The following is a 6,348-nucleotide window of genomic DNA, read 5'->3' as shown; positions in this document are numbered from 1 at the left end:
GAAACATGATGCTGTGAAAGTGCTGCACTCAATATGCCAACAAATTTGGAAAACATAGCAATGGCCACAGGACTGGAAAAGGTCAGTTTTCATTCCAATCCCAAAGAAAGGCAATCCCAAAGAATGTGCAAACTACTGCACAATTGCACTCATCTCACATGCTAGTAAAGTAATGCTCAAAAATTTCCAAGACAGGCTTCAGCAATACGTGAACCATGAACTCCCTGATGTTCAAGTTGGTTTTAGAAAAGGCAGAGGAACCAGAGATCAAATTGCCAACATCCGATGGATCATTGAAAAAGCAAGAGTTCCAGAAAAACATCTTTTTCTGCTTTATTGACTATGCCAAAGCCTTTGACTGTGTGAATCACAATAAACTGTGGAAAACTCTGAAAGAGATGGGGATACCAGACCACTTGACCTGCTTCTTGAGAAACCTGTATGCAGGTCAGGAAGCAACAATAACAACTGGACATGGAATATCAGACTGATTTCAAATCAGAAAAGGAGTACATCAAGGCTGCATATTGTCACCCTGCTTATTTAACTTAGATGCAGAGTACATTATGATAAACGCTGCATTGGAAGAAGCACAAGCTAGAATCAAGATTGGTGGGAGAAATATCAATAACCTCAGATATGCAGATGACACCACCCTTATGGCAGAAAATGAAGAGAAACTAAAAAGCCTCTTGATGAAAGTGAAAGAAGAGTCAAAAAGTTGGCTTAAAGCTCAACATTCAAAAAACAAAGATCATGGCATCTGGTCCCATCACGTCACGGGAAATGGATGAGTAATCAGTGGAAACAGTGTCAGACTATCTTTTTTTGGGCTCCAATGTCACTGCAGAATGTGACTACAGACATGAAATTGAAAGATGCTTACATCTTGGAACGAAATTTATGACCAACCTAGATAGCATATTCAAAAGCAGAGACATTACTTTGCCAACAATGGTCCGTCTAGTCAAGGCTATGGTTTTTCCGGTGGTCATGTATGGATGTGAGAGTTGGACTGTGAAGAAAGCTGAGCACCGAAGAGTTGATGCTTTTGAACTGTGGTGTTGGAGAAGACTGTTGAGATTCCCTTGGACTGCAAGGAGATCCAACCAGTCCATCCTAAAGGAGATCAGTTCTGTGTATTCATTGGAAGGACTGATGCTGAAGCTGAAACTCCAATACTTGGGCCACCTCATGTGAAGAGTTGATTCATTGGAGAAACCCTGATGCTAGAGGGATTGGGGGCAGTAGGAGAAGGGGACGACAGAGGACGAGATGGCTGGATGGCATCACTGACTCGATGGATGTGAGTTTGAGTGAACTCCGGGAGTTGGTGATGGACAGGGAGGCTTTTAATTTTGTGGCTGCAGTCAAGTTCCATAGAGATTTTGGAGCCCAAGAAAATAAAATCTGCCACTGTTTCCACTTTTCCCTCATCTATATGCCTTGAAGTGTTGGGACTGGATGCCATGAATGTTGAATATCTTTTTGTGAATAGTTTTTTGAATGTTGGGTTTAGGCTAGGTTTTTAATATCCTCTCCTCATCGAGAGGCTCTTTAGTTCTTCTTTGCTTTCTGCTATTATGTGGGTGTCATCTTCATATTAGTGGATGTTGATACTTCTCCCAGTAATCTTGATTCCAGCTTGGGATTTATCAAGACCAGTATATTGGATGATGTATCCTTCATATAAGTTTAATACCAGAGTGACAATGTATACCTTGTCATGCCCCTCTCCCAATTTTAAATCTTTCAGTTGTTACGTGTTTTATTCTAACCGCCGCTTTTTGACCTACATACAGAAAGGAGAAAGGTAAGGTGACTGGTATTCCCATTTCCTTAAGAATTTTCCACAGTTTGTTGTGGGCCACACAGTGAAGGGCTTTAGCATAGTCAGTGAAGCAGATGGAAATATTTTTTCTGGGATTACTTTGCTTTCTCTATTATCCAATGTATGTTGGCAATTTGATCTCTGTTTCCTCAAACCAGTGGTATAACTGGAAGTTATCAGTTCATGTACTGTTGAAACTTAGCTTGAAACATATTGAGCATTACCTTGCTAGCAAGTGATATGAACACAATGGCATGATAGGTTGAACATTCTTTGGAATTGCCTTTCTTTTCGATTGGAATGAAAACTGATCTTTTCCAGCACTGTAGCCACTAATGAGTTTTCCAAATTTGCTGGCATATTGAATGCAGCATATTTACAGCCTCATTCTTTAGAAATTTTAAACAGTTCAGCTGGAATTTTATCACCTTCCCTAGCTTTTCTTGTAGTGATGCTTCCTAAAGCCCACTTGACTTCATACTCCAGTATATCTGGCTTATGTAAGTGACCCCAACATCATCCCTATCCCTGTCATTATGACCATTTTTGCATAATTTTTCTGTGCATCTTGCCACCTCTTCTTACTCTCATCTGCTTCTCTTAGATCATTGAATCTTCTGTCCTTTTGTGCCCATATTTGCATGAAGTGTTCCTTTGGTATCTCCACTTTACTTGAACAGATCTAAGTCTTTACAATTATATTGTTTTCCTCTAATTCTTTCACTATTCACTTACGAAGATGTTCTTATCTCTCCTTGCTATTCTCTGGAAGTCTGCATTCCATTGGGTATGTCTCTCCCTTTCTCCTTTGCCTTTCACGTCTTATTTTCTCAGCTACTTTTAAGCCCTCCTCAGGTTACCACTTTGCCTTCTCACATTTGTTTTTCTTGAGGATGGTTTTGATGACCACCTCCCGTTCAATGTTACAAGGCTCCATCCATAGCTCTTCAGACCAAGGTGTGAGTAGGGTATTAAAGTCTCCCACTATTATTGTCTTATTGTTTATTTCCCCTTTCATACTTGTTAGCATTTGTCTTACATATTGTGGTGATCCTATGTTGGGTGCATTTATAGCAGACTATCTTCTTCTTGGATTGATAGTTTTATCATTATGTAGTGTCTTTCTTTGTCTCTTTTCACAGACTTTGTATTAAAGTCTATTTTATCTGATATGAGGGTTGCTTCTCCTGCTTTCTTTTGGTCTCTATTTACATGGGATATCTTTTTCCAGCCCTTCAGTTTCAGTCTGAATGTGTCCCGTTTTTTGAGGTGGATCTCTTGAAGACAACATATACAGGGGTCTTGTTTTTGTATCCATTCAGCCAGTCTTTGTCTTTTGTTTTGGGGCATTCAACCCATTTATATTTAAGGTAACTATTGATAAGTATGATCCCATTGCCATTTACTTTCTTGTTTTGGGTTCAAGTTTTTACACCTCTGTGTTTCCTATCCTGAGAAAATCCTTTAGCATTTGTTGGAGAGCTGGTTTTGTGGTGCTGAATTCTCTCAGCTTTTGTTTGTCTGTAAAACTTTTGTTTTCTGTTTCATATTTGAATGATATCCTTGCTGGGTACAGTAATCTGGGCTGTAGGTTTTTTCTTTCATCACTTTAAGTATGTCCTGCCATTTCCTCTTGGCCTGAAGAGTTTCTATTCAAAGATCAGCTGTTATCCTTATGGGGACCCCCTTGTAATTGTGTGCTATTTGTTGTTTTTCCCTTGCTGCTTTTGATATTTGATCTTTGTTAATTTGATTAATATTTGTCTTAGGGTGTTTCACCTTGCATTTATCCTTTTTGGGACTCTCTGGGTTTCTTGGACTTCTGTTATTATTTCCTTCTCCATTTTAGGGAGGCTTTCAACTATTATCTCAAGTGTTTTCATATGGTCTTTCTTTATGTCTTCTTCTTCTGGGACTCCTATGATTAGAATGTTGGTGCATTTAACATTGTCCAGAGATCTCTGAAATTGTTCTCATTTCTTTTAATTTGTTTTTCTTTTTTCCTCTCTGTTCCTTTGATTTCTACCATTCTATCTTCTACTTCATGTATCCTATCTTCTGCCTCTGTTATTCTACTCTTGTTTCACTCCAGAGTGTTTTTATTCTCACTTATTGCATTATTCATTATATATTGACTCTTTTTCATATCTTCTAGGTCGTTGTTAAACTTTTCTTGCATCTTCTCAATCCTTGTCTCCAGGCTATTTATCTGTAATTCCTTATTGTTTTCAAGATTTTGGATCATTTTCACTATCATTATTCAGAATTTTTTATCAGGTAGCTTCCCTATATCTTCCTCTTTGGTTTGGTGGACATTTATTCTGTTCCTTTGCCTGCTGGGTATTTCTCTGCCTTTTTATCTTGTTTATATTGCTGTGTTTGGGGTCGCCTTTCTGTATTCTGGCAGTTTGTGGAATTCTCTTTATTGTGGAGTTTCCTCGCTGTGGGTGGGGTTCGACAGGAGGCTTGTCAATGTTTCTTGGTTAGGGAAGCTTGTTTCGGTGTTCTGGGGGGTGGAGCTGGATTTCTTCTCTCTGAAGTGCGAAGAAGTGTCCAGTATTGAGTTATGAGATGTCAGTGGGTTTGGAGTGACTTTGGGCAGCCTGTATATTGAAGCTCAGGGCTATGTTTCCTGTGTTGCTGGAGAATTTGTGTGGTATATCTTGCTATAGAACTTGTTGGCCCTTGGGTGGTGTTTGCCTTCAGAGTAGGTTTGGAGGTGTTTGATGAGCTCTCATCGATTAATGTTCACTGGAGTGAGGAGTTCTCCAGTGTTTTCAGAATTTGCATTTAATCCTCCTGCTTCTGGTTTTTAATCTTACTCTTAGAATAGTCTCAAGTCTTCTCCATCTATACAGCACCAATGATTAAACATTTAGGTGAAAGATGAAAAGTTTCTTCATAGTGAGGGACACCCAGAGAGGTTCACACAGTTACATGGAGAAGAGAAGAGGGAGGAGGGAGATAGAGGTGACCAGGAGTAGAAGAGGGGGAATCAAAAGAGGCGAGAGCAAACTAGCCAATAATCATTTCCTTATGTGCTCTCCACAGGCTGGATCCCTCAGAGTTGTTCACAGAGTTACACAGAGAAAAGAAGAAGGAGGATGGAGATAGAGGTGACCAGGAGGAGAAGAGAAGGAATCAAAAGGGGAGAGAGCAAACTAGCCAGTAATCACTTCCCTATGTGCTCTCCACAGTCTGGAGATGAAGGAAGGAGACAGAGGTGACCAGGGGGATAAAGGTCGGAATCAAAAGGAGAGAGACAGTTCCAGCCAGTAATCAGTTCCCTAACTCTTCTCCACAGTCCAGAACACACAAGAGATTCACAGATGTGGGTAGATAAGAGAAGGGGGAGGGAGGAGATAGAGGCGACCTGGTGGAGAGGTCCCCGATGGGGAGAGAGCAATCGGGCCAGTGATCTCACTCCCAAGTAAAAATGGTTGCTGCAGATTGGGTTCTTAAAGGTACAAAATTGCTAACAAATACTGAAAAGCAAAGATTAAAAATCTAGAGTAGAGGTTGGATTATCAGAAATGCATTACTAAAAGAAAAAAAAACAAAGTCACAGAAATATATATATATATATATGTATGAATTTTGCTTTAAGAAACAGGGTCATTTTTTCAAACTAATAGGTTATAATAATGAAAATTAAGGAGTAATAGAGGACTTAAAAATAAAAAAAATTAAATTTAAAGAATTAATGTAGGAAAAGTATATGTAGGACTTTCTCTGGTGTTGCGGACAGTGTGGGATGAGTTCACTTTCAGATAGCTCCTTGATCCACCTTATAACTCTCAAGATCTATAGGCCCCTTCCTATGTAGTGGTGCTAAGTGCAGGGTTTTAACCTATTGAACCTGTCACTTCCAGGGCTGTTCCCTGTGTTTTAGCTTCTTCTGTTTGCTAGTCTCTTCAGTGCCTAATTTCTGCCCTGACCCAAACGGGTGGTGGTGGACAATTTTTTAGGCTCATTTGTTCAGTCGTGCTGTGAGGAAGGAGGGCTGCTGCCAACAGATAGCAATGGCTGTGCTCGCAGAAATTCAGCCACACTGGGATTGCCACCGCTCACAGAGTGTATGCTTTCCCTGTCTACACTGCTCAGGCTCTAGGTTGCTCTGCCGGGAACTGTCTGAGGCAGGCTCTGGGTTGCATGCACTTCCCAGGTCTAAGCCACTCAGGTTCAGGTACTCGGGTACTCCTCCAAGGGGCAGACTCAGTTGGGCCTGCATTTTGAGCCCTTCCCAGGTCCAAGCCACTCAGGAGACCAGGTGTTTGGCAAGCATGGTCCTTGCGACTTATTGCCTCTCCCATCCCTGCCACTTGGTTTTCTGGGTTTACAACCGGCGCAACTTCTCAGGCGGTTTTTGACTGTCCAGAATCCCAAGAAGTCTTGGTTAGCAACGAAGCCTGCTTACAGTTTGGTAGATGATGCCTCCCTGGGGCTGTGATTGCCCTCTTCCAGCCCTGGCTGCCCTTGCCTGCCTGTCTCTGGCAGGGGATGGGCTGGTCCAAAGC

This window comes from Capra hircus, chromosome 29, assembly GCF_001704415.2.
Source record: "Capra hircus breed San Clemente chromosome 29, ASM170441v1, whole genome shotgun sequence".
Classification (NCBI taxonomy): domain Eukaryota; kingdom Metazoa; phylum Chordata; class Mammalia; order Artiodactyla; family Bovidae; genus Capra; species Capra hircus.
This window is presented reverse-complemented; position numbering follows the sequence as displayed.